Source organism: Pongo pygmaeus, chromosome 8, assembly GCF_028885625.2.
Source record: "Pongo pygmaeus isolate AG05252 chromosome 8, NHGRI_mPonPyg2-v2.0_pri, whole genome shotgun sequence".
NCBI classification, from domain to species: Eukaryota; Metazoa; Chordata; class Mammalia; order Primates; family Hominidae; genus Pongo; species Pongo pygmaeus.
The window spans coordinates 92,452,478-92,470,596 of NC_072381.2; the positions used below are offsets into that span (position 1 = coordinate 92,452,478).

Consider the following 18,119-nt stretch of genomic DNA (forward strand, 5'->3'; position numbering starts at 1 on the left):
TGGAGAGTGTCTCCATACCTGAACAGGCCTCTCTAGCCTCTTCAGTTGGCCCCTGGCAATCCCCCCATCCTCTCTGCCCTGCCACATTCCCTCACCAAGCAAACGAGCTGTTACAGGCTGACAGGGTCACGGGAGAGTCCTGATAACTAGCACAGAGAAAAATCTAAACCAGTGTTTCTTCCCAAATGCAACTTACTTGTACTGTTCACCTCTGAGTTCTTTCTAAATCCTGAGGTCCTACAAAATATTTAAATTCTAAAAGGTTTTCATCCCAAGGTTTTATATATGTAACATTTTTTCAAATAGGAAAAAATGTAGCCTGGATTGCAAGACAGAAAACTTCTGCTATAATAATAACTATTCATACTTCTCGAGAGCTTAGTGTGTGTAGGTGCTGTGCTAAGCTTGGTACACATTGTAGCTATGTGACCTCGCGGCAGCTGGAGAAAAGCTGTACAAAGCTCTTTTTTCCTACAAACACAGTTTTCTACTATAATTAAACTAGTCAAATAAGATTATCTTCTGCCTCTCCACCGTCAGGCTATGTATCTCAATATACTTTTAATTTGTCTGTGCCTAAATATTCCTCCATGGGGATAAGTGGTGAATAGGAAGTCTTTTTTTTTTTTTTTTTTGCCAATGGGAGGGGGAATGAAAAATAACAAAATAAAAATAAATGAGGCCATCTTCCTAAGATGGGATGCAATGATGGCACTCCAAGCTTCTAATGAGTGTTGACTTATATTTCCAAGTTTTCTCTCCACCTTGGGATCATCTCTCCTGAGCCATGCCAGAAATACTGGTGAGCAGGAAAAGCAAGTTTCTGCTCTGGACTGGCTCAGATACCCCTCTGCTGTCCTAGATAAACAGGACCACATGAGTTCAGTTTTTATTTCATGAGGCGGAAAGCACTTCCAATGTCTAAATCTGAAATCATCCCACCTGACTGTAACTAGAAGTAGGAGCAGCTGGCTCCTCGCTGACGTGGGCACTGCTGATGGCAGTGGTTTGCAAAGAGTGGTCCCCAGACCAGCAGCATGACAGCATCCGGGAACGCATTAGACATGTCAACTGCCCACTGCCACCTGCCCCAAGCTCTTTGCCTCACAAACTCTGGCAGAGGTGGGTCCCAGCCCTGGGCGTTGTAAGCAGCCTTCAAGTGATTCTGATACACACTGAAATCTGAGAGCCACTGGCTTCGCCTGATAAACATCTGAGGTCATGGGAATGCCCTGCTGGGGTAACCTGTATATTAGAATGCTTTATGTAAAGGTACTGGCTCTCCACCAACAGTACCTACTTCTGTTATTTCTGCCACCTGGCAAAGGCCCCAAACACTAAACTCCAGGGCATTCTTTTTCCTACTTTCTTGGGCAAATTACTTCTGTCCCATTCTCTTCGTCTTCAAAAAAGATATAATGACAATATCCATTTCCTTGGGTCAAGGACTTAGAAAGTGTCTGGCATGCAGTTAGCCATCAACAAGTGTGAATCCCTGTGATTCCGACATCTCTGCCAAAAGGTCTAATCAGAACTAGGAATACAGCAAAATAAAATTCACTTCCTGAATGCTTACCACCTGACTTTTTCTCCCCACTCAATTCCAGAGCCCTGAGTGAGGACATCCAGGAATGATAGAGAATGCACCTGGCTCCACTTTCAGTATTTACTTGTTCAGTCTGCAACCTGAGCGCCCACTGAATGCCTGCCGACATGTGGAAAAAGCCCATTCTATAAATTTGTACAGCCTCCAAGCAGGTCTTTCCGGACAAAAGCCATCCAATTCTGGGGCATAAAGCCTCACACACCTCAAGAGAGGTACAGGAGGAATGTGATGAATATTAACAAAAGTTGTCATAATAACGGCTAACATTTATGTTGTGGTTACCATGCCAGGCATTCAGTACCTTGTAAATGTTAATACAGTCCCCACAACAACCCTGTAAGGTGGCTGCTGTTATGACACCTACCAGAGAGTTGGGGAAACTGAGGCGCAGAAGGTTTGCATAACCTGCCTGAGGTCCTACAACTTCTACATGATGAGGCTGAGATCCAAACCCAGGGTCCAGGGTCAGTGCTCTTCACCACTGTACTATAAGACAGAGAGCTATTGCTTATCTAGGCATCTTCTAACTATTTATCACCAATCCCACAGCACTGATTTTGAGATACTTATGTTTGGGCACAATATCCACTGCCATGGGATTCAATACTGGGCCCTCAAGACTCCCAACAGAAATGATAATTCTACTTGGTTTCTCCAGCGCCTTCTCCCCTCCCTAAACTAGTTCCACCCAAGCCAAATCAAAACTTCACAGAGCAGGATTTCTCTCCTCTCGTAACTCCCCTGGCACTGCACCACTTCACCTCTAATTATATACCATCTGTCACATAGAGTTCTCTAATTGTTTCTTGCATATTAGCCTTTTCTTCCCCAGTCGACTGTAAAATTCTTTGGAAGTACCCGTATTTTTTGTGAAACCCAACAAAACTAGGCAGAAACATGGGCTTGCAAATGTAGTCTTACAGAGTGTTACACATTCACTGGCTGGCTAATTCACTTTGCTTTTCTGACTCTTCTTTATTATCAACCCTTAAAAACAGACAAAAGTATTAAGTTTATGAGATTTATTTATTTTTTGAAACAGGGTCTTGCTCTGTTGTTCCGGCTGGAGTACAGTGGCGTGGTCACAGCTCACCACAGCCTCAACCTCCAGGCTCGAACGAGCCTCCCACATCAGCCCCCCCAAGTAGCTGGGACTACAGGTACACACCACCACAACTGGCTAATTTTGTGTATTTATTTATTTATTTAGTAGAGACAGGGACTCACCGTGTTGCCCAGACTGGCCTCAAACTTCTGGGCTCAAGCGATCCTCCCACCTTGGCCCCCAAAGTGTTGGGATTACAGGCGTGAACTACCACATCCAGCCAGTTTACGCTATTTAAAACCAGCATTAGGGGAGGCATTCCACCAACATAACTAAGCAACAACTCTGTTTCAAGATCTGTACTCCAAGCATCTCCTACAATACCTTTTAAACCCTTCAGCAGCCTCCGTAAGGCGGGGTGTTGTTATTCCAGCTTGAGGAAAGAGGAACCAGGGCCTACCAGGGGTGAGTAATTTCACCAATGCCATTACAGGTTGATAAATGAAGGAATATTTTAAAAGATCTGTCCCAAAACCCCTATTAGCCTCCCTCTAATGTGGAGACTAAGGTGCCAAGATTCAAATTATCCTCAAAGCAACCTTTATAAAAAATGTTATCATGACAGAGAAAATTTGAAACTCTATTAAGAAGTCATTTTAAAAAGATGAAATGATGACCATGTTCATGGAAAGAATTACAAGAAGACAGAAAATCTTATAATATTAGACAGAAAAATCATATTATATATTCAATGCAATACCCATCACACTTTCCTAACTTTGTTGAGAACTTAATAAGCATTCCAAAATGCATATGGAAATATAAAGATCCACAAATAACCAAGTCAAAGTGTAAAGAAAAGCAGGGGCTCATTCTGCCATACAAAACACACTGCAACGCTATAATAAAAAAATGGGGGGGGCATAGAAACAGACAGATGACTGGTATCAGTATGTTGCAAGTAATGGGGACAGTTTCAGTTTGGGGTGATAAAAAATGTTCTGGAAATGCATAGTGGTGACAACAATGTAAATGTACTTGATGCTACTGAATTATACACTTAAAATGGTTAAATGATAAATTTTATGTTATGTGTACTTTATCATAATTTTAAAAGATTTTTAAAAATCAATATGTTGAATGAAAGGAACCAGACACAAAATGGTACTATACTGTATGGTCCATTTATATAAAATTCTAGAAAACACAAACTAATCTACAGTGACAGCGTATCAGTGGTTGCTTAAGTCTGGGGACAAAGGGATGAATGGATTACAAAGGGGCCCAAGGGCAATTTTGGGGTGATGGAAATGCTCTGTATCTTCACTGTGATGGTTTCACAGGTATGTACATCTGTCAAAAGTAATCAAGCTGTATACTTTGAATGGATTTAGTTTACATATATAAGTTACAACTCTTATTTTTATTTATGTATTTATTTATTTATGAGACAGGGTCTCACTCTGTCACCCAGGATGGAGTGCAGTGGTGCAATCTGGGCTCACTGCAAACTCTGCCTCCTGAGCTCAAGCAATCCTCCCACCTCAGTCTCCTGAGTAGCTAGGACTATACCAATTAGCCAGGCTAATTTTTGTATTTTTTGTTCAGACAGGGTTTTGACCAGGCTGTTCTCTGTTCTTGAACTCCTGGGCTCAAGCAATCCACCTGCTTCAGCCTCCCAAAATGCTGGGATTACAGGTGTGAGCCACTGCGCCTGGCCCTGGCTTTATTATTTTTTTTTTAATTTTTTTTTTTTTTTTTTGGTAGAGACAGGGTCTCTCCATGTTGCCCAGGCTGGTCTTGAACTCCTGGACTCAAACAATCCTCCCACCTCAGCCTCCCAAAGTGCTGGGATTACAGGCATTGAGCCACCACGCTCAGCCTTAATAACTCTTAATAAAGTTGAAAAAGTAAACTAATGTGTGTCTGTGGGAACCTGAGGTATGATAAAAGTGGCTCCACAAAACTGTATGAAGGAAAGAATACACTGTTTAATAGATGATTTAGGAAAACTGTCTCACAGAATGGAAAGGAAAAAAATCACGTGAGATTCCTTTGTTTTCACATATATGAAGATGAACCTCAAATAGAATAAAGCCCTCAATGTGAAAGGTAAAACTGGAAAGCTGACAGAATACAGAATATCTTTGTAATCTTGGGGTAAGGAAAAATATCTTATACTCTTAAAGTGCAACCTAAGGCAAAAATTAATGGATTGGGGCTATATTAAAACTAAAAATTTCTCAAAGTTACCATTGACAAAGTTGATAAACAGATGACAGGATGGGATTAACATCTAGAATATACCAAAAAAAAAATCTGCAAATCAACACATTAGGAAAAGCAAGTATGGCTAGTCAAAGAAATTATAATCACTAACGAATATATTAAAAGAGTTCAAATTTACTAAGAAATCATATAAGTTCACAAAAAAAAACAATGAGATCCCGCTTTATGGCCACCAAACATTGGTAAAACTAGAAAGTTGGTTAATAACAAATTTGAGTAAGAACGTGGGGAATCAGGAACCCTTGGGCACTGATGTGGAACAGAAAGCAGCTGAGCATCTCTGGAGAGTAATTTAGCAGTGTTTAGTAAAAACAGGTATGTTTGTACACCATTATTCAGCCATCCCACTCCTAAGTACATACCCTTAGAGCAATGGTTCTCAAACTTTCCCATGTATCAGAATCTCCAGCCTGGGCATGCTGAAACACAGTTCAGGGTTTCTGATTCAGGAAGTCTGGAATGTTAGGACCCAAGAATCTGTATTTCTAACAGTTCAGAATTGATGCCGATGCTGCCAGGTGTGGACCATACTTTAAGAACCACTACCCTAGGGATATTCTCAACCAGATCATTAAGAAAATGCACACAGACCCAGCTACTCAGGAGGCTGAGGTAGGAGAGTCTCTTGAGCCTGAGAGGCAGACGCTGCAGTGAGCCAAGATCATGCCACTGCACATCTGCCTGAGTGACAGTCCGAGACTCTGTTTCAAAAAAAAAGAAAAAGAAAAAAAAAGAAAGAAAATGTATACAGGATGTTTGCTAGTGGTAGCAGGAGTGGAGGTGAGTTAAGCACCCATCATTAGGGAAATGGGTAAGTAAAAGTAGGAGACACATAAAAGACCAGCCCTACAAAGCAGCACTCAAGGCAACGCACTAGATAAACCTGCACTAACAAGGATCTCACAAATAAAATGTTAAGGTTCTTCTGACTTTTATGAATGCCTGCAAATTTCCATAATAAAAAGCTCTAATGTTGAATAAAAAAAGAATGAAATCTATAGCATAGAACCACTTATGTAAATTAAAAACAAAGTAACTCAACATCTTTAACAAAATACATACATATGCAAGAACATATCCTGCACTGGAGAGAAGGCTCCTCTGGGGGAGAGGGGCCTGGGGGGTGGTGGGAGGGGAATGAAGGAGAAAAACATAAAACAAGCAAGGGGCTTTTGCACAGTGAGAGGATCCTGTGCCAAGAACTGGAATGTGAGCTCAGCTCTCAGCACCAGCAGTCTAAAAGGTAAATCACCCAAATTCTCTAAATCTCCACTCACCTGTCTGTACGTATAATGGTTGCTTCAGTTAAAGCCCCCATGGCTTTACATCATTAAGGGAGTAGATCAGCTTGTCACTGAGAGTGGAGGGGAATCTTTCTCAATACAAGCTTGGGGTAATTTCAGGCCCCCAAAAATCAAACCTGCTACTGAGCCCTGGATTTTCCCTTTGACATATTAGTTTAAAAAGACACTGGTGCTCTTGGCTTTTGGCAGAGTGTGTGTGTCTGTTTCTCCGTGTCTTTCTCTTTGCTGTCTGTGTGAGTCTCTGTGTCTGTGGATCTGTGTGTGACTGTCTGTGTGTGATGTGTTTATCTGTGGAGACAGAGGACTGGGAGAACAGCAAAGCATTTCAGCGGAGCCTGAGCCACACTTATTCATCAGCACAATTCAATGCAGCTTTACTCAATCCAGAAGTCAGTTATAAAACCAAGCTACCTTCCTGGGGCTCCGCCCACCCTTCTCTTTCCCTTTCTTCACTCTCTCCTCCCCGACATCCAATGCTGCCTCCCAACTCCCACATCCAAGTGGGCTGATCCAAAATCAGGTCCTCTTGTGACTGGGTAGCTTAATGGAGGTAACAACCTTTATAGGGATACTCTTAGAGAGGAGAAATAGCCATTTATATTCCTGACCAAAAGCCTTTAATAGGAAAGCCAAAAATCTTGAAGACCAGCATGTCATAACAGTTCTTCCAGAAGAGACTGTTATGGCTATAGCTACCATCCAAAAAAGGCATAGCCATCTATAACATGTTATGCCCCCACAAGGACACAAGGACCACAGCTCTTTCCAAGAGCCACTGAATAGTTTGCCATATGAAGTGGTGGGAAAGTGTATATGGCAATCAAAAAATAAAAATCACCATTGATCAAACTTGTGTGAGAAAATGCAACAGATTCTTCTGACAGGATTGCTTTAAAAAGCAAGCTCATGCCAAGAAAGTACATCTTTAGGAGAAGAAGAAATACCTAAACAATTGGAGGAAGGAACAGACAGTGATGGTAAAGAGCAGAATGAACTGGCAGCACATCATGCCTCCCTCCTAAAGACCAGGGCAGTGATCCCTGTGTGCAAACAATCCAGAATTTTTATTCCCAAAATACTCTTTCAGCTTTTCTACAGCAGCACTTTTCAGAGTTTTCCTGAAATGTTATGTATAAAATGCTAAGTTAAAGCATTTGACATGCAACAGGAGCACTTTTTAGTTAAAAAAAATAAAATAAAATACTGCCAGGTGCAGTGACTCACACCTGTAATCCCAGCACTTTGAGAGGCCAAGGCGAGAGGATCACTTGAGCCCAGGAGTTTGGGACCAGCCTGGGCAACATAACAAAAACCCTATCTCTATAAAAAAAAAAAAAAGTAGCTGGGCTTAGTGGTGCGTGCCTGTAGTCCCAGCTACTCGGGAGGCTGAGGTAAAAGAATCACCTGAGCCTGGAGAGTTCAAAGCTGCAGTGAGCCGAGATTGTACCACTGCACTCCACCCTGAGTGACAGAATAAAACCCTGTCTCAAAAGAAAAACAAACAAAAAAAAACTGATGGCTATACTTAGGAGTCAGGAGTCCGTTTGGTTTTCATGACAGACGTTAACAAAGCACACCATTTTTCTAGCTGAAATGTAGGATCTGCCCCAAGTTTGAAAATTAATAAATTTAACCAGAAAAGTAAAAGAATCAAGTTTTCAAGCTAAAATTGAATGTCTATGGTCAACACCAGCAATCATGTCTTATGAAAACATAAACATTCTTTAAATGTCAACGTGCAAAGGTATTGATGCATATATTTTATTCTAACCATAATAATACAGACTTAGATGATGAACATGGTAAATACTGGTAAACTCTTCTGTTATGAAGAATTTTTAAAATTTCAGCTGCAGAGGCATGTACTGAATACTACAAGTTAGACACTGTGCAAGATGCTAGAAATCCTCCAATGAGTAAGATACTGGCTTAATAACCGTGTCCCTCTGATTTCAATTTAATACATCTCTGGAGTTAATGTCTTTTATTAAAAAGTTTCCGGAAATTTCAAATAGCTCACTATTATCACTGAAGAGTTGCAGAAATACATCTTATTATTTTACTAAAAACATAAATTTCTATTCTGTGAAGCAGAAATGGAAGGAAAGGCCACTTCACTGTTTTTACATATCACTGTCACTTTCTGCAGAATAACTACTTAAACTGCACGGCGGTAGCGGCCACCCCCCTGCTACCCAGCAGGTCACAGAGATGGAGAGACTTAAAAACATGCTATATATTGCTGTATATTTTAAGAGGCGCAGTAAGGAAACTCGAAATACCAGGGCCTCCAGAGCTAAACAGGAAGCAAGATAAGACAAGTGAGCTGCCACAGGCAGAAAGCAGCTCCTGGAGGTTCCCCCAAAGCTGGCGCCTCCGATAGCAGGCACAGGCTGCTGCTTGCTTGCTTGCTTGCTTCTTTGCTTGGCCACGGCATGTCTTCAGAGCTGGAAGGCTGCCACCTGCTGAATCACCAAACATCCCTGGGCTTCCCTTGGAGCACTGACCAGACAGGCACCCATCCCCCGCTGCCTTCGCCAGTGGACGTTTCACACCCCGACCAATGAAACGCCCCGCCCTCTCCCCTTCTGCACAGGCCAAAACAGCCGCCAACCCCGTTCCATCTGGGCAGCTCTAGGCAACACCCATCGCATTCCTACGTCACCAGTCCCACTCCTCTCCTTCGGCCCACTCAGTCCCCCCTGAATGTTCAACCCCCAGTGCCAGGAAGCGTGGGGAGTTCACAGCACAGCACATCAGATATTCGCCACTTCCACATCCACGGAGCCAACCAGAAACATCACCAAACCTAAAAGCAAAATAACCTGTCCAAACAGCTTTAAAGGTCCAGGAAGGTAAATGTCAACGGAGCTAAAATAGTCGACAGGCCCCAGAACATAGAAAATAAACTTCCCTTTCAGAAAGCATCCTTCACTTGGTTTCGTAAGCGTGTACCGCTGAAGTCTGTACTGTTTGAAGGTGAAAAGAAACATCTGAGAAGCACCTGCCTGGATTCTCTTCGCTCCCTCCGGCCATGACAACCCTCATCCCGATTTCTACTTCGCGGCACCAAAGAGGAAAGCAGCATTCACCAGAACGCTCCAGGCTGAATCCGTTAGCTGGACTAGAGCACTCTATCCGGCCCACGGGAGGACGCCACAAGCCCGAGTTCGGGTTAAGACGGTGGGAGAGGCAGCCGCTGCTGCCGCTGTTTTGCCCTTGACACGTCGCTGGGGGATAGCGCAGACCCCCTCTGTCACGGAAAAGCCGCGTCCTGGAGACACCGTCCAGTTCTGGGCTGCGCCGATGCCCCTCCAGGCCTTGCCCCTAAATGTCCCCGCCCCGCGGGGGCAGCCCTGCGGGGTCTCAGAGCCGCCCGCGAGCCTGGGGGGCTGTTACGCGGCCTGGAGAGAAGGGGCGCGCTCCTCGGGGAGGGGTGTCCCACCTGTTTTGTCGTCAGGGGGCATCGAGGGGCCACGGTGGGGGTATCCCGAAATAGTGGGCGCCTGGCCGGCTGCGATCTGGCCCGAAGGTACCAACTGTCACACCGCCACCTAGGCTGTGGGGGTGGAGCCGTGATTGGAGTCGGCCCCTGAGGGGGTCTCCGGACCCCCGGCGGGCTACTGCCCAAAGGCTCCTCGCCTCCCGATCGCCCCAATCCGACACCAGGCAACCTTCCAGCCAGCACGCAGTAGCTCTGAAAAGGTGCCCACTGACGCCTCCTCCTTCCTCCCCGCCCCAACTCAGCCGGGCAGCCCCGCCGGCGGCCCGCCCCCTCCGAGCCCGGCTCCGAGCCGCCGGACCTCCCCGCTGTGCCCACCCCCGGGGAGCAGCAGCTCCGGGGGAGTGCCCGCCAGGTACGCGCGCGGCACCGCGCGGGCTGCGCTCACGCCCCCTCGCCCCAGGGCAGCCCGCCTGCCGCTCCCCGGCATAAGGCCGGGCCCGCGAGACAGGTGTCCGATCGGCCCCCGCAACCGCGAGGCCGGCTGTCTGTCCCGGCCCCACGACTCACTTGCACTGGAGTCACGGCAGCCGCCGGAATTCCGCTCGCGGAGCCCCCCGCCGCGGAATGAAATCCGGGGCAGGGCAGCGTCGGGGCTCCGCACCCCAATCGCGCTCTCCGACCGGCTCCCTAGGCGCAAGAGGAGAGCAGTCAGCCCGGGCCGGTGCTTCTCACTCCCGACCTGCCCGCCGCCTGCCGCCCGCAGCCGCTGCCCCGCTGGTGCGAACGTTTCCGACTTGCCACCGCGAGCCTCCCGGGCTGCCGAGCATGCCCAGTCCGCGGCCCGAGCCGGCCCGGCTTCCCGCGCGACGCGACTCCGCTCCTCCGGGTGTTCACTGCGGCCGGGGGGGCGGGCCGGCCGGGCGGGGTCCGTGGGGGGCTCCTCCCGGGACCGAGTGGGACCCCGAACCAAGGGACAGTCGCGGTTTGGACCCCTTGAATTTTACTTTCAAGTAATGGGAAACTGAAGAGGCGGGCGCTTTCCCCAGCGTTTTTAGGGGCCCACTAAGTAAGGCCGGGCGGGAGCCAGATTTTACAATCAGGGACGGTAAATCCCTTGGGGCAGGGCCGGAGACGGGAGCCGCTAGAGCTGGTCACAAAGCAGGGAACGCAAACTCGTGCCTGCTGGAAGCCAGGCACGACTTGGCGAACTACTCCCGGATTCTCTTTCCCACCAAGCCCAAGGGCTGAGACACTTGGGATTAACGCCCGATGGATCATTTATAGGAAACGGCCGACCTGACTATTCGGCCCATTTTCAACCTCTAACCATAGACTCTCATCTTTCTCCCACAACAGAAAAAAAAAGCCTGGGGCGAAGCCCGGGAGCACGAGGGAGGCGCAAGGGCTCTAACAGCCGGAGGTGGAAACTCCGACTGCGTCAGAGCCGCCCCGCCCCGCCTGGGCCCCACCTCCCGCCGCCCCTCCGAGCTACCGCGAAAACCCGGAGAGCGGCGAGGCCGGGGCCGGAGCCCGCGCATGCCCAGTAGCCCCACCTGGTGCAAGTCGCCCGAAGGAAGGTTTTCCTCTGCTCCCCGAGCGGAGCCCCAGCGCCCAAGTTAGGGTGGACAGCGGGGAGAGCTGGCCTTCCCGCCCCAACGCCCGCCCTCCCTGGCCGGCCTGCGCCGCACCTCGGTGGCCTAGAGACAGCCCGAGGCCGTGCCTCCCGCGGGGTCGGGGACTTGGCGAGCGGGGGAAGGGGCGCGCGACGAGCCCGGCGTGACACGTGACTGTCCGCGGCGCTCCGGGCAGCCATCTTCCGCCCGGCCATCGGGCCGCGGGCGCTCGGAACTGACCCGGGAGCTGGCGGGACGGGAGCGAGCGCCGTCCTTCCCCGCCACGCCCTCCCATCGGGCTCCGGGCGCCGGGCTCTGGCCTCCGTTCGGCACCTGCCTCCGCCTCCCCTTGGGGTATAGGAGTCCTGTACCGATCCCTGGCTTGCCCAGAGGACAGGTTCTCGCCTGGGCCAGAAGCAAACTGCAGCGAAATCGAGACAACAGAACTCCGGTGGCGGAGGGCCTCCGCTTTTCCCTAGAGGCGGAAGTTGGCAAGGGAGTCCTCTTCCGTTATCCAGCGAGAGCGCTGCTCTGGCTGCCTCCCGGTTCTAACCTAGTCCCTGCAGAGGAGTGATGTACCGGCAGGGACACTGGACAGAGGCCGTGCTCTTCCCTGCGGCGCATACCCCGCGGCCCCTGCTGGTGGGCAGCTTCGATGGTGCTGATGTTCGTAGTGAATATTTATTGACCGCATGCCTCGAGTGCCTTGGGTTTCCTGTTGTCTCAGGACCTGCCGCGTCATTATCACCCTAGAATTTGTTAGAAACGCACGTTTTCGGCCCCACCTAGACCTACAGAACCAGAAACTGCGGGTGGAGTCCTGCAATATGATTAACAAAGCCCTCCAGGTAGTCGTCATGGACGCCTCTATATTTCAGCTAAGCAGTCCATTTTAGTAAGCTGGGCAGTGAAATTTTCCATAGTTTTCCCCAAAGCACAGTGAGGAGTCAGGGATTCAAAAAGAGGCAATCTGTCCCAATGCAGGCGTTTTACTGCACCCTCCACTCCTGGCTCCTGTGGTTTTTTCGCCCTTAAGACAGAGTACTGCTCTTCTCGGGAAGATTAGGAAAGTACATTTGTCACATACGCTTGTCAAGCACGGCTTTAAAATAACAACTGAAATTCAGTTCAACTGCATGTTTTGAGCATCTACTGGGAGCAAGGCTCTGTGAAGTATAGTAGCCCTACTGATATGTTTGTCAGTTTGCACCTAAAAGGTGAAAGGAAGGCTTGCTTTCTTGTGATGTAAATTTTTTCAAGCTAAGAGAGTGCCAGAAAACTGCTGGCTGCTTTCTCTCCCGTGTTGGTTTCTCTCCAATGCTGTCCAGAATGTGCTGTAAGCTTTGAACTTCCTGAAACTAAGGTCCAAGTAAGCATCTGGTCTTTGATGTACTTTAAAATGCACCCCACCCCCGCATGCAAGATAACTAAATTTTTCAAAATATCAATACTTCTTGTATGTAAATCGTGTGTCTAGGGTACTGGCATAATTTTTTTTTCAAATTTTCTATATGCTTGAAATGTTTCATAATAAAATCCTTTTAATTTTTTTCCATGTGGAATTTTAGGATGATATATATATATATAGCACATGGAAAAAAGCAGGGCATAGACGTATTTCCACTTTAATTTCAGTTTCATAAAATAATTCAGAGAGAAAAAGTCATAGGATATATACACCATACATAAAAATAAAAGCGTAAATAAATACAGAAAGAAATCTAAAGAGAAATCACCATAGCAGTAAAAGTAAATTCTCTGTGAAGTGATTATAAGAGACACTAAGAGTTGCCCCTCCTTGAAATTATATTTAGTTATGGTCCTCAAGTCACTATTATTTGTAACCAAAAAAACAATTTTAATAAAAATAGTTTTCCCTCTTCAGTCCATCCAGTCCTAAAGAATTTTTATCAGTGCCCTTTCTTTTTCTTCAGAGTCACTCTGTCACCCAGGCTGGAGTGCAGTGGCACCATCACAGCTCCCTGCAGCCTTGACTTATGGGGCTCCAGTGATCCTCCACCCTCAGCCTCCTGAGTATCTGAGACCACAGGTGCAAGCCACCATGCCCAGCTAAATTTTATATTTTTGGCAGAGGGGGTTTCATCATGTTGCGCAAACTGGTCTTGAACCCCTGAGCTCAAGTAATCCACAGGCCTCCGCTTCCCAAAGTGCTGAGATTACAAGCATGAGCCACTGTGCCTGGCCTACCAGTGTATTTCTTAGGAAAATTTTAATAAACATCATATTGTTGGATTGTAAAATTTTTGGATTCTCAAGTACACAGAATATCATGAATTATGTTGCTGTCAAGACAACTAGGAAACAAAAATGAATCACCTCCAAGTCACAATCTGTCATTAGAAATCTTGTTAAAAATAATACTAAGAGCAAATACTGAAGCAAATGCTTCACTTACCAAAACAGCTATTCTGAAGTAGGTGGTTTGGTTCCAAATGAATGACTTTTCTACCTTTAGAAGGTAAACTACCTGATTTAAAATGTGGTTTTATTCAGTGGACCTTTCAGCAGTAGCCATCACTCACCATTGAGAAGGTGGGCCTCTCTCACCACCTTAATTTTTGTAGGTCTCTTTCACCCTCTAGCATACATCTTACTAAGGCATCTAAAGTACTTACTACTTCGTACTCATGGGATCCAATGATGATCACATAATGTCATCAATAGAGTGGGCCAGTGTGATGTTTTGTGGAATGTCAGAACAATCAAGATCACTTCAGACTATTATGGCAGTGAGCAAGAGAACCAATGGAGCCCGTGGCAACACTGGGAAGACATATTGTTGGCCCTGTTGGGTAACAGCAAATCACTTCTGATGGACCTTGCAAATTGGTATGGAGGAAAAGGCATTAGCCAGGTAAGTAAGTGCATACCAAATGTCAGATCTACCCCAGGTGCGTACCAATGTGTTAATCTGCCCCAGTAAAGGTACTACTTCTGGGAGAGCAGCTGAAATTGGAGTCCCCATCTGATTACATTTATGACATTCCACAGTCATTCTGCAAGATCTATCTGTCTTCTGCACAGGCTAAACTGGGGAATTAAATGGGAGATATTATAGGTATCACTACCAACCACCTGTCATCAAAGTTCAAATAGTGCTCTGGAAGCAAGGAGACTTTTGTTTCTATCCATGGAAATTTGTCTCAATGGGATCCAGAGCCAAGTAGCCTGAATAACAGGAGCAAGACCTTAGGAGCCCCCACTTAGCCCTTTAAACTCTTCTGGCCAACCCGGGTTCCAAACCAAGGCTAACCAAAAAAGCTAGTCGAAGACAACAAAGGTCATTCCAAGTATTGGCCCTGAGGCTTAGATCTGATAATACTCAACATTCTGTGCTCATTCCTGTGTACCTGGCTAGGATTCCTGGCTTCAAAAACTGCTTGGCTTCTCCTATTCATCGACAAAAAAATTGGAATTTATTTGAAGATACCAGGGTAGATCAGAGATGCAGCTGAGCCTCGGGATGAGATGGAAACCAGGAACTGGAGTATTGAAAGGAACCCAGAAAGTCTCCCTCTGTCTCCTCTGCATTTCTATTTATTCTCTCCCTGTGTTTTCGGGCTTTTTGCCTTCAGTTCCATGAAACGACCACTTGAGAGCTCCCAAGTTTTTAATCTCTTCCAGAGAGTAGCAAGAACAACCCTACCTATATTCATTAACCCTCTTGTCTAGTTGAATCCTATTTCCCCAGATTCCCACTGGCCACTTAATCTTACTAATATTTCAAGGTCCATCTCCAATTTCACCTTTTTTTGTACACAAATGTTCATAACAGCTTTATTTATAACAGCCCCAAACTGGAAACAACCCAAGTGTTCATCGGTAGGTCAATGGACAAATCTATTCAATGAAGTAGTACTCAGCAATGAAAAACACAAAAACAAAAACTCTTGACACATGCTACCACATGGATGAATCTCAAAATAATTATACTGAGTAAAATAAGGCTGACCAAAAAACGGATACATATTGTATGATTCAATTTACATAGAATTCTAGGACATGCAAACTAATAATGGGGCAAAAGGGCACTTGGGGATGATGGGTCCCATTTTCACCTTGATCACAGTGATAGTTTTATGCAGGGTATACATATGCCAACACACTGTACACTTTAGATGTGTGCAGTTTATCAGCGGTCAAGTATACCTCAGTAAAGCTAAAATAAAAATATTAATGGGCTCCACATTCTGGAGACACTGGCAGTAGAACTATTATTTTCAGCTTGAAATATTAGCTACACTTTGGTAAAAAATACTTTTGAATTTTAACTTCACAGTTGTAGCAAGGAAACCAAAAGGTATAAACATTCACTGATTGAAAAACAATGTCATAAAGTCATCCCAGTATCTGTGAGGAGTTGGTTCCAGGACCCCTGAGGATACCAAAATCCTCAGATGCTCAAGTCCCTGATAAAAAAATAAAAGGTACAGTATTTGCATATAACCTACCCATATCCTCCTGTACACTTTAAATCATCACAAGATTACTTATATTACCCAATACAATGTAAATGCTGTGGGAATAGTTGTTATACTGTATTATTTAGAGAATGATAAGAAAAAAAGTCTGTACATGTTTGGTACAGATGCAGTTTTTTCTTAAAAATTTTTGATCAGCAGTTGGTTGAATCCACAGATGTGGAACCCACAAATACAGCAGGCTGATTGTATATACTAAGAAAAATTACAAAGTGAAAATGAGGAATTCTCATTCTGTAAATGAAACCAAATCTAACACATTTCTCAACAGTGAATAAAACCACTTAAGAGTCAAATATTTGGTGTCTGACAGCCATCTCTCTCCTGCATATTGCTATGGTCTACAGCAGTGGTGCCCTTGGGTTCAAAAACCTGAACTGTGGTCTTCAGTTGTTCCCCAAGCTCCTCTATCAGAGGCCCAGACACTCCAAGAGGCCGGGAAGAGGCAAGTGGCTTTCCCTGACTGGCATCAGACTCCTGGATGGCTGTGTTTCTGCATACTCCACCATCAGCAATAAGAAGGGCACTGCTTTCTTCAAGAAGGGGACCTTGCAAAGAACTGTCTCAGACGGACTATCTTTGAGTTCATCTTGTTCTGAATGTGAGTCTGAGTACTCGTTTCCAGATGACACAGTGCTGTCTGAGTCCTCCGAATCACTTGCCTCAGAGCCACAGCAAAGTTTCTGCTGCCCAGAAACTGAATGGGCTGCTTGTAATGCAGATTCTTCCTCCTGGACAAGAAGTGCTGCTGCTTCTAGTTCTTCCAGTTCTAACCCCAACTGGGCCTTTGTAAGGGAGACTTCCTTTAAGGCTTTTGCAACAGCTGCCAATGTTTTGGATTTGACTTTCTGAATCCACACACAGTAGTCTGAGATGTAGAGATCATTCAGTATGTATGCTGGGTCGTTTTCCTGAAAAATTTTGTGAATATCCAGGAGACACTTTAAAACTGCACTTTTACCTAGTTGCAGTATCTTTATAGTCTCCCCGTAGGCCTTCATCGCCAGTTTGAAATGGCGATAGAGTGGGTAACACAATACCCTTCTTCCAAGACACCATGATATCATGAACATTAGTCCAAGTCTCAAACCAGGATAGTATTGGACTCAGTTTCCTAATATTCCATGCAGATTCAACGTTCTTCTCTCCTTCAGTGACATGGGTTTCTTAGCAGTATGCCAAAAGGATATCAATCAAACTGTAGTACACTTGACGACAGGCTCTGTTGTCTAGCAGATAAGATTTATTGACAGATTCTTGTAGCTGATATTTCTCTTCTTCAGAAAAAGACACTAATGCAGCATGATTTTCTTGCTTCTGACTCTTTTCCAAAAAGGCTGTCGGTTTTTAATATTTGTCAGTCCACCAGGGATTATACTTCAAAATCTGTTCAACTGCCTCATCTTCAAAAAAGTCAGCTAGATAATGATCAGGATCAAACTTGGCCAGCTAAGCGGCCAGGTGCTTTTGTTTTCCTTCTGCTGCGGGGGTGAAATCTGGATCCTTAATAACATCACTCAATTCACCCTGTAACTGCTGAAACACTCCTGATCGTAAGTTTCCAAACCCATAGTGGCATTGAGGATTCAAAGCACTTTCTGTTACCCCTTTATAGGGTGTCTGCTCAATTTCCCAATCAAACTCTTCATCGTCAGCTACTTCCTCAGGAATTTCAGAATCACCTATTTCTTCCACAAGTGGTTTTGCTGTCCCGGATTTTCCTGGTGCCAGAAGAGCAACACATGTTCAGCCCCTCAAAATGCTGGCCAGGGGTTTCTTTGGGCAGGCAAATGGTAAAAATTCCTTTATCTGCATCATAGAACCCTTGCTCGCTTCCATTTTGTACAATTCTTCCAGGAGGGGTTAATCTGAGAAAGTACGGCTTGGCATAGTAGTCTAGTCCGACCCCTCGAAGTAGACGTCGAACTCGGAGGCCCGGGCGTAGGGCACGCGGATGGCGATGGTCAGGAAGTCTGGCTCCTGGATGAGGTCGAACGCCGGGGTCAGCATTGCCGCACCGGGCGCAGGGGCCAGCGCGGCTCGCCCTCACTGCCGCGGCGGTCCCACCAAGCAACTCTCTCCAATTTTACCTTTTTAAAATAAAAGATGTCTGGGCCGGGCGCAGTGGCTCACGCTTGTAATCCCAGCACTTTGGGAAGCCGAGGCGGGTGGATCCTGACCTGAGGTCAGGAGTTCGAGACCAGCCCCGCCAACCTGGCGAAACCCTGTCTCTACTAAAAATACAAACATCAGCCGGGCGTGGTGGTGGGCGCCTGTAATCCCAGCTACTCGGGAGGCTGAGGCAGGAGAATCAC

At 46.1% G+C, this 18,119-nt stretch overlaps 1 protein-coding gene and 1 pseudogene across 17 annotated transcripts in view; both read right to left on the reverse strand.

Moving 5' to 3' along the window:
- Window positions 1-13,968, reverse strand: part of SGMS1 (sphingomyelin synthase 1) — a 323,691-nt gene extending 309,723 nt beyond the window's left edge. For 5 of the 17 annotated variants that reach the window (XM_054437153.2, XM_054437164.2, XM_063670571.1 and 2 more), the window contains exon 1: window positions 10,257-10,550. The gene's annotated coding sequence lies outside the window, so the exon portion shown is untranslated. Of the gene's footprint in view, window positions 1-9,252; window positions 9,966-10,256; window positions 10,571-11,377; window positions 11,913-13,718 lie in introns of those variants that run through there. The other 12 variants (XM_063670573.1, XM_063670575.1, XM_054437158.2 and 9 more) reach the window with 11 other exon arrangements.
- A 2,127-nt stretch (window positions 13,969-16,095) lies between these two features.
- LOC129045059 (protein SHQ1 homolog) lies at window positions 16,096-17,814 on the reverse strand (annotated as a pseudogene).
- Window positions 17,815-18,119: the final 305 nt, after the last annotated feature.